This window comes from Argopecten irradians, chromosome 1 (genome assembly GCF_041381155.1).
Source record: "Argopecten irradians isolate NY chromosome 1, Ai_NY, whole genome shotgun sequence".
Lineage (NCBI taxonomy): Eukaryota > Metazoa > Mollusca > Bivalvia > Pectinida > Pectinidae > Argopecten > Argopecten irradians.
Genome location: NC_091134.1, coordinates 65,482,184 through 65,498,165, shown reverse-complemented (window position 1 = coordinate 65,498,165; position 15,982 = coordinate 65,482,184). Strand labels below are relative to the sequence as shown.

At 38.7% G+C, this 15,982-nt stretch overlaps 1 long non-coding RNA gene across 1 annotated transcript; it reads left to right on the top strand.

Moving 5' to 3' along the window:
• The first annotated feature begins 7,391 nt into the window (after window positions 1-7,391).
• Window positions 7,392-15,435, top strand: LOC138311068 (uncharacterized). Its single transcript, XR_011206519.1, has 3 exons — window positions 7,392-7,551; window positions 13,012-13,182; window positions 15,271-15,435. It is a non-coding gene; the product is annotated as an uncharacterized lncRNA (long non-coding RNA).
• The last annotated feature ends 547 nt before the right edge of the window (window positions 15,436-15,982 follow it).

Here is a 15,982-nt window from a genome sequence, read left to right as displayed (position 1 = left end):
CGCTATGTTTATGTTTACTATTTAGTTTGGTGTTTTGCGCTCTTTTTCAATTGAGAATTTCGTTGAATCCGTCGTAGGATATATCAGCGATAAGGACTGAGGAGAAGACATGTTATAGAAATATGTCTGATAACTTTGTGTTTCTATGTAACAGGCTTGGATACTACTCTATATACATGTACATTTGAAGTCGGCGATGAATGCTTCCTAGCTCAAGAAACATCCGACAATTTCAATTGGACATATCCGCAGGTACTATTAATAGTGTGCTTGACATCTCGATGACTGCATGATACATTTTATAACTTTTAATAATTAGATCTTAAATCAGAATGTTTTGATTGAATAAAAGTGGCATAATGACATAACCATGGTATTACAAATGTACAAATGTAACATTAGTTATGCAGAATAAAATAGTGTAAAGATACAGCTCTGATTTGATTTAAACATATTTTATTTGCACGTTATATACAAATGGGATTAGACACAAGTTGTAAACTTATAATCCGTCTTCTCTCGTAAAAAAATAGTGATGATATACACACATGACCGCAAATATTAAACAAAATGATGATTGCATAACGCACAAAACTAGGTTTGAGATAAAATTTACAATGAAGTTCAAGCATGATGGAAATGTCTCTGTACCCCCATGATACAGAATCAATTTGTAAATAACATCATTAAATGAATTAAATGTCAAATATTAGAAATACAGGAAAGTATAGTAATAGATACATTCAACAGTAAATTTATATAGGACCCATTGAGTTAACACCCAGTACATGTATATGTATCAGAATTAAAAAAATTACGACTGCTGGTTAGTAAGTTTTTAAATGTGTAAATACATTTTTAGATGATCAACAAATTACAAAATCGGGTAGTCGATTGACACAGAAAACTGGCGTCTACAGCTCTGAATACTATGGTGGATAGTTAATGAAGTATCTTAGAACACAAAAAAGTGGTTTGCTCAGCAGCAAATAGTCTACATAATTCGGCAATCAAAATGTATATGTAACGTCAGGATTGCAGCAATTCATATATTTTTCCTGTTCAGTTACTCTCCCGTATTTCATTACTTTATCGGTACTATCTTTGCTAACTGGGCATAATGATTCAAATCTTAATACATTACACCAGTATTTTACTCTCTACGGTATTATTAAAAATTTAGAAATGCCATATTTATCGATGGAATAAACATGTAAAACAAATGTTGTACTTTCATCGAACCTCTCTTGTAGACTGGAAGCACTTTATCCCAAAATACAGGGCCCAGTTCGGCTGTTGAAGGTACATCGTACGCATACATAGAGGCCTCTAACCCTCAAATCGCCGGTGACGTAGCGGTTCTTTCATCACAAGATATACCATGTAAGACTGATCGACAGACCCACTTCGGGCGATAACTGTACTGACTATAGTCACTTTATAACCGATTTGTGTAGCAATCGGAAAACGTACAGGACTGATTTGAAATTAAAGCTAGTTTTAGGAAAAGAAATAGCAGCTATCCTGCGATTTGCGCACACATGTACATTTTTATAACGTTGATACTGTTGGATGAAAGATTACATTAAAATGGAGCTGTTTTATTATAATCAACAGTTTACGCTGGAAGTCGATCACTTTATCCTTCGTCTTTATCACGTCTTACCAATAGTACTTTTATCAAACATAAAGCAGTTATATCGACAGACGTTTATTACAGTGTATGCCTTGAGTTTTATTCATCACTAGCATCAGGGCGAAAACATTTGAGAATCCAAGTGACTATGGTAGATATGTAAACACCATTAACCTTTCTATTTAAGTGACTGAACCACTATGTCTCACCTTCACCTACCACATGTATGGGACTTCTATGGGGACTTTGACTGTCTATGTCAAACATGAGAGTATCATTTATTCCAAATGGTCGAGGTCTGGAAATCAAGGCATGGCCTGGCATGGTGTGGGGATAAACATTCCGCTATTGGCGCCATTCAGTAAGGTAAGTGACTTACATTAAGTGTTGTGGTCCGAATTTGTTATTCAGGTTAATGTGGTCATATCAAATGTTTTATCCTGTGCTATGATACAATAGTGATACAAGGTATTTTATCACCCTACTGACCGGAACTTCTTTTAAGGGTAATTCCCTTTTCCACCTACTTCGAAGGAAAAAAAGACAGTTAATTGGATGAAATAAACCATGGATGAACCTTATAACATAAAATACATGCAAACAAAATAATTATATTACTGGGATATTTTTAGATATGTGCAATTTATTAAAAAGAAAAAAATGCCTCTGTTCCGTCGTCTGCTCTCTCTGATTTGACAGTTCTTTCCAGAATTGAACTTTAGGATATCGATTTTGAAATTCTACATGATATTATGTTTGATGAAGAAGACGACATGCATGGGCTTATAAGTAATGAAGAAAATTACATGAGTCACCATTCAAATTAGCCTGTACAAACTAATGAAACCTTTATTGAGGTAACCGTGCCTGTTTTCCAGTGTATTCCTGTTCCCCGTTCGTCCCTCCCGTCCGTACCCAACCAATGCCTGTCCCTGAAACAACAATCCCAATGCAGCAAACTGGAGTACCTTCCGAGAGAACATTCACGTCTGGAATATTAGATTCAAGGGATTATATAATGAGTAAGAGAAACCACAACACTGTAGGGCAAACCGAAGGTTGTTTAAGGAAATTTGTTGACTGGACGACACAACCACCCCACACTGAGATTAGGCCATTGAGCAATATTTTACCATTTGAAATTGGCACTTATAAAGGAGAGTTTCTTTTATTTGCCAAGAAGGATGACGGATCACATTATGAACCCGAAACTTTGACAAGCTTCCATCGTGGCATTGACCGCCATTTCAGCTGTTTTTCAGCACGAACCTGCAGACCACGACAAAATAACTTAAACAACGGGGGTTAGGCGCAACAAACCAGATAGGGCCGAATCGGCCAGTGAAAATGAGAAAAACACGTTGTGGGAAAGTGGATAGCTAACGTTGGACAACCGAAAGTCTCTACTTATTACCGTTTCGTATTACAACGCGAATGGGGTTCAGGGGGTGCGACGAAAACAGGCAATTAAAATGGGGAGATCTTGAATTGAAAAAACACATGACAAAATTCAATGAAAGATAGACGGAAACTGGTTGAGGAAATTCTACTCACCAAAGACAGTTTAATCCAAAACTTTTTGCAATCTATATAATTTATCCAGGTCTCCAATTAAATTCTTTAAACTTGACGCAAAACACATACCTTTTGAAATGAACACAGCCGAGTCCCCTTTCTATCTTGCTGTAAATCACAACGAGAACGGTAAAAAGTGGTTAAAAAATCATCCAGTCGGGAAAATAAACTTTCGGTGATGATGAAAACAATGGCTAATAATGCTGGTCTTGTTGGAAAAAAGACCAACCAGTCTCTCCGAAAAACTCACAAAACGTTTGCATTCTGGCGTTGCACCGATGACGAACATGGAGTCGAGTGGCCATAAAAATGTAAACTGTGTGAACAATTATGCAGTTGCATCTATGGATCAGCCGCGTGAAATATGTGAACTTTTACTAAATGTCCCAAAAATATCTTTGTCATCAAACTCAACGTGTACATCATCAACTCTGTCTCGTCGCGAAGCAGAATATCCAAACAAAACGAACCTAATCAAAATTCTACGTTCTCCCGGTCATCTGGAGACTGTCAAAATCTTGCTATCGGGATGTTTTCTGGAGTCAATATTACTGGCGGCACAATTAACATTTCTTTTCAAATATCGTCGTAAAATACATCCTCTGACATTGCCACCACAGAAATGGCGAAGAATCCTTTCAACAAAAGACTGAGATGACGGCAACTCTGTATGATATGTCTCTGTGAAGTGAGTGTGAATGAATTCTGCACTCACTGTTACGTCGTGTCTGTAGTTGGGAGATTTTTTTCGGTGCTAAAGATGTCTGATTTTAATTTTAGTATCATATCATACCATCAAGAGAACGGTCTCTACTAATTACTACTTCAAGGTTGTTTTTTTTTAACTTTGATTGAAATTGTTATAAAATGACGAAACGGACAATATTGAGAATTTAATTGGGAGAATTTGAACCCAAAACGACTTTGTTAATACATTATTTCCTCCAATTTCAGAATTGTTATCTCAAATTTTGTAAATTTGAAAATACGGGTTGGAATGGATATTGATTAATGTAACAGTTGTTGATAACCAAAGTAGTCAATTCCAAATAACCGGTGACAGTGATCAGCTGATTCCGAGAAACGGGACCAGATGACTTGAAAACGAAAATAGACACAAAGCGATGAGATAGCGATTTTTTTCATTTTAAGAAATTAAGAGCTAAAGAAAGATTAAGGTATGTGATAAAAACAAAAATCACCCATATCTAATGATCTGGCAAGTCGGATCGTCCTTGTTTCTTACGCAGAGGAAAATATCACTCTTAGTACACGAGTGATATTTTCTTCCGCGCAAGAAACAAGGGCGATTGACTCGCCAGATCTATATCATCAGATATTGAGAGCTACATCTTTATTAGTATCCATTAACCAGTTGCATTCGTGAGAGCTACACTGTTATGTCGGTAAGTCTTCTTCGAACAGACGTGTTCGTTATTGAAGTTTTTTTCCAGGTAGAAACGGTTCTGAAAGCAACATCATTAATTTTAAACAAGTCGCTTCATGAAATGAAATATAAGAATGAACCTTGTTTTTTTTATCTTTTTCAAAAAGCCGTTTGTAATATTTTCCACAAAGATAATAAAAAGTACAAATAGTAAACCGGGGTAGAATGTCATCGATAGCTGAAATGTTCGTTGTATTTTTATAAGTAATGTGTAATTCTCGCTTTATTGTATTTTCAGATTGTGTTTGAAGGCATTGTAGGTACAAGCTACGATGGGGACATGTCTATTGACAACATTATAGTGACACGAGGAACCTGTGGTAATATCTCATAGCTTCAGGTCGTCGACAGTTTAATAATAATATAAACAATATATAACACAACATAGTTGTATTCAAATATGTATCTTACAACGAATAAATTGGTGTGTAAAACCAACGTTCACAATTTGAACGTTCAAAAATAACTTTGCAAAAGGAAGGAAAAGAATATTCTAGGGTTCAGTACATCGCAATATAATGTTTTCCCTTTCTCAATAGAAATATTTCAAGATATCTAGCGCAACTTCATCTTTCTTTTCACCTCACAATTTCATATAATTACGCGAAAGTCGCTACCTATGGAATGTCGCATTGGTGTATTTCTTCACACTTCAAAAACATTAAAAGTAGAACTATCTAACTGTCCTCTGCAGAAAAACATCTTGTGTCATTTCCCTTTTGACGTCGTAGTCTAACAATACGTTATAAAGAATTTGTAAAATAGTGACGTCACAGTAGGTTCACGTTTAATCTCGCGTTGCTTGATTAGTGCCTAGGTATACGCATTAGTTTTAGCATTTAAGAATTAATCATTATATCTTTTGGGTCTATGAGGTCATACACAAAAAAATTGTAATGTCAGTAAGGTATTAATTAGCCATTAATTTCCAGGATTTTACTTGTTTTTACAATAGAATAAAATTTGCCTGCATTTATATTCAAGTTAAGGTCATCTGAGTTACGCAGGGCTAAAATAAATAAAAGGACATACAGGCTGAATGAACAAATAAATATAATACTACATTCATGTAACATTTGGGTGGGAGATTGTACTTGTCAATTTATAACATTCCTGTGTTATATAAGAAGTGTGCAGATTGTAATTCTCCTAATAGCTACACATGTGAGTATAAAACCGATAATTTGGTTAGAGGTTGTTTGCTGTTTCCTCCAACTTTTCCTAAGACCAATAACTCTTATAAAATATTGCTAGTTGAATTTTTCGACCTGACTGAATAATGAAGCCACTTTATAAGTTAAAAGTTCCTGGGAAGAATGGAGCAGTTGGGGACAGTGTTCAAGGACTTGTGGTGAAGGAACAAAATCAAGGACCCGCAAGTGTTCCAGCACGTTTGGTGAAAACAGTGGAGTGTATTGTCCAAAGACAATGGACAGCGAATTGTCGACACATTGTCACCTTATCTATTGCCCAGGTATATGTTTATGTAATGTAGGACAAGCGGATAAGTCGACATGGTAGAATTAAAAACGAGAACGCTAGAATTTACACCAGAAAATATTTACTAAATATTATTTCCAGATACAGTTTCATACTTCCTTTTTCCGATCAAAATATCGAGCACATTGGACGGCATACGTTCATTCTAACACCTCAAGATAAAAAAAAATACCCCAGGCCTCTGTTTTAGCAAACTCCCTCAAAATATAAAAGGCGATTTCTTTCCACACGTCCTTTTCCTATGTTCCATACGGCGATGCAGGTTCCTCTGCGATGAAATGCAATCATACCCGACCGACACATTCGCAGCATTCTTTTACCATGCAATGATTGTTGACTGTTGTATAAGCTTAGTTAAAATGATTGACTCTTAGAAAGATGAAACTTGATAGAAAGAACTGTTTTATAGCTGTATGGTGATTCAAATCATGTGGATAAGAATTATGTATAACACATAAGTGATGTGTAGGTATAATTGTGTGGAGATAAAAAAAGAAAGACAATTCAAGCATAGTACATACACCTATAATATGTAAGACGAACAGACAATAGTCTAAACAACAAAAATAGACACAAGGAAAAAAACAGCTAACAAAAGGACAAAAGCAGAAACACACATGTATGTCTGTTAGCTATACAAAAAATAAAAAGGATTTACTGTATAATGATTCTAGCAGAAATTAAGAGAAGGAACTGTAACCATTCGTTTATTTGAGTAATTAATTGAAATTCATATGTGTACTCTGTGGTCGAAACACGGCTTTTCAGAGCTCCTAGTTCAAATAAAATGGTTTCTTAAACTGGTGAGGTTAAGAGCAATTTCGAGACATTTGTTTTGATATAAGTAATGTTTTGTTGTCAATAGAATTACATTGTGTATGTGAAACTTTTGGTGACCTTTTGATGTGTTTACCAAAAATTTATTCTGGTTTATCAAATCTAAGGTCAATATTCTTTGTTCTAATATTAATTCCCGAATTTTCATTTAAGTTGGATATTTTTTTCTAATCACAATTTCATAAGATATGTGTTATTGTTTGAAATTGTGTTTTACAGAAGAAACATAAATAATTGTTAGATTTACCGATTTGAAAAAAAGACTTTGTTCTAAGGATTATATGATCAATTCTATATTGAAGACGTTGGAGTTTTGAATTGAAAGTAGAGTTGAAAGGAGACATATTTATTTTTCCTCACTCGGGTAATTTACCTTTCCTTTCAGTTAACGGCAAATGGGGAGCATGGAATACTTGGACAAGTTGTTCATTAACCTGTGGGACCAGCTCCAGGTCGAGATCTCGTCAGTGTAATAATCCCGCTCCTGCGCACAATGGCCTTCAGTGTGAAGGGAAAGCTTCTGATACAGGGCAATGTGCTGAAACTCCGTGTCCAGGTATTAACATATCTCTGTACTCAATCTCCGTGTCCAGGTGTGTACGGATCTCAGTACTCAATCTCCGTGGCCAGGTATGTACGGATCTCAGTACTCAATCTCCGTGTCCAGGTATGTACCGATCTCAGTACTCAATCTCCGTGTCCAGGTATGTACGGATCTCAGTACTCAATCTCCGTGTCCAGTTATGTACGGATCTCAGTACTCAATCTCCGTGTCCAGGTATGTACGGATCTCAGTACTCAATCTCCGTGTCCAGGTATGTACGGATCTCAGTACTCAATCTCCGTGTCCAGGTATGTACCGATCTCAGTACTCAATCTCCGTGTCCAGGTATGTACGGATCTCAGTACTCAATCTCCGTGTCCAGGTATGTACCGATCTCTGTACTCAATCTCCGTGTCCAGGTATGTACCGATCTCAGTACTCAATCTCCGTGTCCAGGTATGTACGGATCTCAGTACTCAATCTCCGTGTCCAGGTATGTACCGATCTCAGTACTCAATCTCCGTGTCCAGGTATGTACGGATCTCAGTACTCAATCTCCGTGTCCAGGTATGTACCGATCTCTGTACTCAATCTCCGTGTCCAGGTATGTACCAATCTCAGTCCTCAATCTCCGTGTCCAGGTATGTACGTATCTCAGTACTCAATCTCCGTGTCCAGGTATGTACCGATCTCAGTACTCAATCTCCGTGTCCAGGTATGTACCAATCTCAGTACTCAATCTCCGTGTCCAGGTATGTACCGATCTCAGTACTCAATCTCCGTGTCCAGGTATGTACCGATCTCAGTACTCAATCTCCGTGTCCAGGTATGTACCAATCTCAGTACTCAATCTCCGTGTCCAGGTATGTACCAATCTCAGTACTCAATCTCCGTGTCCAGGTATGTACCAATCTCAGTACTCAATCTCCGTGTCCAGGTATGTACGTATCTCAGTACTCAATCTCCGTGTCCAGGTATGTACCAATCTCAGTCCTCAATCTCCGTGTCCAGGTATGTACCAATCTCAGTACTCAATCTCCGTGTCCAGGTATGTACGTATCTCAGTACTCAATCTCCGTGTCCAGGTATGTACGTATCTCAGTCCTCAATCTCCGTGTCCAGGTATGTACCAATCTCAGTACTCAATCTCCGTGTCCAGGTATGTACCAATCTCAGTACTCAATCTCCGTGTCCAGGTATGTACATCCCTCAATCTCAGTATGTACCTTCATCTAATCTCCGTGTCCAGGTATGTACCAATCTCAGTACTCAATCTCCGTGTCCAGGTATGTACGTATCTCAGTACTCAATCTCCGTGTCCAGGTATGTACCAATCTCAGTCCTCAATCTCCGTGTCCAGGTATGTACCAATCTCAGTACTCAATCTCCGTGTCCAGGTATGTACGTATCTCAGTATTCAATCTCCGTGTCCAGGTATGTACCAATCTCAGTACTCAATCTCCGTGTCCAGGTATGTACCAATCTCAGTACTCAATCTCCGTGTCCAGGTATGTACGTATCTCAGTCCTCAATCTCCGTGTCCAGGTATGTACCAATCTCAGTACTCAATCTCCGTGTCCAGGTATGTACGTATCTCAGTACTCAATCTCCGTGTCCAGGTATGTACCGATCTCAGTACTCAATCTCCGTGTCCAGGTATGTACCAATCTCAGTACTCAATCTCCGTGTCCAGGTATGTACCAATCTCAGTACTCAATCTCCGTGTCCAGGTATGTACCAATCTCAGTACTCAATCTCCGTGTCCAGGTATGTACGTATCTCAGTACTCAATCTCCGTGTCCAGGTATGTACCAATCTCAGTACTCAATCTCCGTGTCCAGGTATGTACCAATCTCAGTACTCAATCTCCGTGTCCAGGTATGTACGTATCTCAGTACTCAATCTCCGTGTCCAGGTATGTACCGATCTCAGTACTCAATCTCCGTGTCCAGGTATGTACCAATCTCAGTACTCAATCTCCGTGTCCAGGTATGTACGGATCTCAGTACTCAATCTCCGTGTCCAGGTATGTACCGATCTCTCAGTCCTCAATCTCCGTGTCCAGGTATGTACCAATCTCAGTACTCAATCTCCGTGTCCAGGTATGTACCAATCTCAGTACTCAATCTCCGTGTCCAGGTATGTACCAATCTCAGTACTCAATCTCCGTGTCCAGGTATGTACGTATCTCAGTCTCAGTAGGCATGTACCAATCTCAGTCCTCAATCTCCGTGTCCAGGTATGTACGGATCTCAGTACTCAATCTCCGTGTCCAGGTATGTACGGATCTCAGTACTCAATCTCCGTGTCCAGGTATGTACGTATCTCAGTACTCAATCTCCGTGTCCAGGTATGTACCGATCTCAGTACTCAATCTCCGTGTCCAGGTATGTACGTATCTCAGTACTCAATCTCCGTGTCCAGGTATGTACGTATCTCAGTACTCAATCTCCGTGTCCAGGTATGTACCAATCTCAGTACTCAATCTCCGTGTCCAGGTATGTACGGATCTCAGTACTCAATCTCCGTGTCCAGGTATGTACCAATCTCAGTACTCAATCTCCGTGTCCAGGTATGTACCAATCTCAGTACTCAATCTCCGTGTCCAGGTATGTACCAATCTCAGTACTCAATCTCCGTGTCCAGGTATGTACCAATCTCAGTACTCAATCTCCGTGTCCAGGTATGTACCAATCTCAGTACTCAATCTCCGTGTCCAGGTATGTACGGATCTCAGTACTCAATCTCCGTGTCCAGGTATGTACGTATCTCAGTACTCAATCTCCGTGTCCAGGTATGTACTAATCTCAGTACTCAATCTCCGTGTCCAGGTATGTACCAATCTCAGTACTCAATCTCCGTGTCCAGGTATGTACGTAATCTCAGTACTCAATCTCCGTGTCCAGGTATGTATATCCAATCTCAGTACGTCAATCTCCGTGTCCAGGTATGTACCAATCTCAGTACTTCAATCTCCGTGTCCAGGTATGTACCAATCTCAGTACTCAATCTCCGTGTCCAGGTATGTACCAATCTCAGTACTCAATCTCCGTGTCCAGGTATGTACCAATCTCAGTACTCAATCTCCGTGTCCAGGTATGTACGTATCTCAGTACTCAATCTCCGTGTCCAGTTATGTACGATCTCAGTACTCAATCTCCGTGTCCAGGTATGTACGATCTCAGTACTCAATCTCCGTGTCCAGGTATGTACATCTCAGTACTCAATCTCCGTGTCCAGGTATGTACGTATCTCAGTACTCAATCTCCGTGTCCAGGTATGTACCAATCTCAGTACTCAATCTCCGTGTCCAGGTATGTACCAATCTAGTACTCATCTCTAATAGTAATCTCGTACTCAATCTCCGTGTCCAGGTATGTACCAATCTCAGTACTCAATCTCCGTGTCCAGGTATGTACGGATCTCAGTACTCAATCTCCGTGTCCAGGTATGTACGATCTCAGTACTCAATCTCCGTGTCCAGGTATGTACGATCTCAGTACTCAATCTCCGTGTCCAGGATGTACGATCTCTGACTCAATCTCCGTGTCCAGGTATGTACGTATCTCTAGTTGTACTCAATCTCCGTGTCCAGGTATGTACGATCTCAGTACTCAATCTCCGTGTCCAGGTATGTACATCTCAGTACTCAATCTCCGTGTCCAGGTATGTACGGATCTCAGTACTCAATCTCCGTGTCCAGGTATGTACGGATCTCAGTACTCAATCTCCGTGTCCAGGTATGTACGTATCTCAGTACTCAATCTCCGTGTCCAGGTATGTACCGATCTCAGTACTCAATCTCCGTGTCCAGGTATGTACGGATCTCAGTACTCAATCTCCGTGTCCAGGTATGTACCGATCTCTATACTCATTTTCCGTGTCCAGGTATGTACCGATCTCAGTACTCAATCTCCGTGTCCAGGTATGTACGGATCTCAGTACTCAATCTCCGTGTCCAGGTATGTACCGATCTCTGTACTCAATCTCCGTGTCCAGGTATGTACGGATCTCAGTACTCAATCTCCGTGTCCAGGTATGTACGGATCTCAGTACTCAATCTCCGTGTCCAGGTATGTACCAATCTCAGTACTCAATCTCCGTGTCCAGGTATGTACCAATCTGTATTGTATTATATATGTCTAGTTATCTAACGACCACCAATAAAACATCTGCAATATTCATTTCTTACACACACATTCACACTAAATTAATTTAAAGAAATATACATAAAGAAAGAACTACTTAGAGAAGCCATTCTGAAACAATTTGACAAACTACGTGGAATGCCTCCACAAATGTGTTCGTGATTCATAGTTTTTTGATAGTTTTCGTTAATATTAGGGATGGACATCAATGTTTTATAACCTCTTCATTACATAAATAGTAAGTGCTTTATTCTTTGAACAAATCGACGGAGAAAAAAAGGGATGTTGTTGTGATTTGATCAGTTTGGGGACACATGTCGACCATCAAACGGTTGGGGGACCACAGTCTGTCTGACCGTCAAATCGATTTGGGGACACATATCAACCGTCAATCGGTTTTGGGGACGCAGGTTGACCCGTAAAAATTATTTTGGTGGAACACAGGTCAATAGCCAATCGGTTTTTGGCGACACAGGCCGACCGCCAATCAATCGGTTTTAGGGACAAATGTTGACTGTCAGTCGGTTTGGGGACACATGCCGACCGGCAATCGGTTTGGGGAGAGAATCGATTTTCAATAGGATAACATTTGATACTTTAAAAGTCAATAAGCAAAATAAACAGGTCTTGGTTTGGTGTATTTTAAGAGAGAGTGTGTGAGCTACAAATATTTACGTAGAAATAATGCAAGCAGGTGAATTGAAGAAAATCTGCGAGAAGAATAGTTTCAAACAGCAGAAGACAACCCTCATGTAAGTTCATCTGTCATACTATCGAACATGGAATTTGTCAGTGAAAGATAAGAACGGGAAACATCTAAACTGTTAATCTAAGTAGAACTGCTACAATGTGGTGTCTCCTTAGACACGGTTTTCGACTAGGCGTGTCGGTGTTTTTTTCTTCAGTTAGGGGTTGATCTAAAGTCTTTGGTTTTCTTGATTACTTTCGGATGATTCAACCAGGTCTTTTTTGTAATTTCAATGTGTCAATGGCTTTATAAAATTTAGATTTGGGAATTGAAGTAGATCTTTTTGTTTTGATCTTCAACAAAGGGACTCACAAAGATCTCATTCATAACGTCAGCTCTTTCTGCAAATGTTTCTATTGTTCCACCATTGGGTTTTATTAATCTTGTGATTGTTGATCTTTTTGATGGTATGGAGCGTAGACAATTCCAGGCTTTATCCATGCCTATGTGTATATTGATATCTGTATATTGATATCTGTAGCTATCTCCATGTCTAGGAATGTATTTACCTATATAATATCATGTCCAGATATAAATAAGACTAAGATATTCATATTTCTAGATATATTGTTTCAGTTGACGGCAAATGGGGAGAATGGAATACTTGGTCAAATTGTTCATTAACCTGTGGGACCGGTTCCAGGACCAGATCTCGTCTGTGTAATAATCCGGCTCCAGCGAACGAAGGCCTTCAGTGTGAAGGGCAAGCTTCTGATACAGAAAAATGTGCTGAAACTCCGTGTCCAGGTATGTACTGTCTCCTATTGTATCATTATATGTCTAGTTGTGTAACGACCCCCTGAATAAAAACATCTGCAATATTCATGTCCTTCATAGTTATTGACGGAGAGGAATATTGTGACAGGTTCGGGGACAGAGGTCGACCCAGTAAAAGTCAATTTTTCAGGACACTTGTTCGTAGATCGTCCGTCAATCGGTTCAGGGCAGACGGAATAGTTTACAATCTCGCTAACATCAGAACTGTCGATTTAAGTAGAAAAACTGGTACAAATTGTGATGTCTTCTAAGTCTACGGTTTTCGAGTAGGCGTGTCTGTGTGTTTTTTCTTGTTATCATTTGTCTTTGTATTGGACGAAACATTTGTTGTCATCTTTTGTGATGACACTTATCATTTATCACATGTGTGATGGCAAATGATAGCCTACATCCATTGTGATGGTACTGATCCTTAATCCATTGTGATGGTACTGATCCTTAATCCATTGTGATGATACTGATCCTTACATTCCCCATTTATGATGAAGCTGATCTCTACATCCATTATGATGATACTGATCCTTACATTCATTATAATGATACTGCCTATACATCTATTGTGTTGGCAGTGTGATCCTTCATCCGTTATGATTGTACTGATCCTACATCCATTATGATGTAACATTCATTAATCCATTGTACTGGTCTGATCTTACATCCATTATGATGAACTGATCCTACATCCATTGTGATGGTACTGATCTTACATTCATTAAAATGACCACTGAATCCTAACTTCTATTGTGATGACAGTGAAGGGAGACATCATCCGTTTGATGGTACTGATCCGACTTACATCCGTATTATTATCCTACATCCATTATGATGATCTTACATCCATTATGATGGTACTGATCCTACATCCATTAATGATGTATGATTCCATTGATGGATGGTACTGATCCTACATCTTTGTGATGGGTACTGATCTTACATTCATTTATGGTACTTATTCCGATTCATTATGATGCATACTGATCCGACATCCATTATGATTGGTACTGATCCTTATCCATAATGATGGTACAGACCTATCATCCATTATGATGGTTACTGATCTACATCCATTATGATGGTACTGTATCCTACATCCATTAATGATTGTACTTACATCCATTATGATGGTACTGACCCTACATTTATTTTGATGGTATTTATCCTACATTGATGGTATTTATCCTACATTGATTGTGATGGCACTGATCTTACATCTATCATTATGGACACAGATCTTATATCCATTATGATGGTACTGATCCTATATCCATTGTGATTAAAATATTACATATTAGCTTTATGTCAATGTGCATTTGTAATAGACATCTTTTGTAGTTGTACAAGCAAATAGGCCTAGATTGATCAAACCTCTTACAAAACTAGTTTCGTCTAAGATGTACAAACATGTCTACAAAGACCATCACAGAAAAACGGCTTTAATAGTTAAGTTTGATTATATGAGACCCTGTGGAAATGCTCTTATTAAACATATGAACTTTATGTCAATGTGGTCGCTAAGACAGAATTGACTGTAATCCATGCATGTTAGTACGTATATGTGTATATTGATATTTAACGGGTTAAAACGAGATAACTAACTCGTTAAAACAGCTTACTAACGCGTTAATATCGAGAATAATTATCGCGTTAAGAATATAGTAAAAGAGACAACTCATGATTTTTTCATGCAAGGGCTTGAATTATGACAGTGCCCCAAGCTCTTCAAGCATTAGAATGACTGTGATTTTATCAATATCTCTTTTCTTGATGTTTGAAGGAGATAACTAACGTGTAAAAAACGAGATGTTAACGCGTTACATAATTTTTCTTATCTCTCTAGAAAAGTAATTCATTTTATTTTTCAATGTGACACTAAATATTCTAACGTAGATATCAGATATATGTGGAGGTTTCATTAGTCTTGTGATTGTTGATCTGTATGATGGCATGTACCGTACACAACTCCAGACGTTCATGTCTAGGAATGTATTTACCTATATAATATCATGTCCAGATATACATAAGACTAAGATATTCATATTTCTAGATATATTGTTTCAGTTGACGGCAAATGGGGAGAATGGAATACTTGGTCAAGTTGTTCATTAACCTGTGGGACCGGTTCCAAGACCAGATCTCGTCTGTGTAATAATCCGGCTCCAGCGAACGAAGGCCTTCAGTGTGAAGGGCAAGCTTCTGATACAGAAAAATGTGCTGAAACTCCGTGTCCAGGTATGTACTGTCTCCTATCGTATTATATATGTCTAGTTATGTAACGACCCCAATAAAACACCTGCAATATTCATCTCCTTCATAGTTATCGACGGAAAGGAATATTGTGACAGGTTCGGGGACAGAGGTCGACCCGTAATCAATTTTAGGACACAGGTCGTACCGTCAATCAATTTTTAGGATCGACCGTACATCCGACATAATGATGGTACTGATCCTACATCCATTATGATGGTACTGATCCTACATCCATTATTTAAGATGGTACTGATCCTACATCCATTATGATGACACTGATCCTACATCCATTAAGATGGTACTGATCCTACATCCATTATGATGGTACTGATCCTACATCCATTATGATGACACTGATCCTACATCCATTATGATGGTACTGATCCTACATCCATTATGATGACACTGATCCTACATCCATTATGATGGTACTGATCCTACATCCATTATGATGGTACTGATCCTACATCCATTATGACCATATGATGGTACTGATCCTACATCCATTATGATGGTACTGATC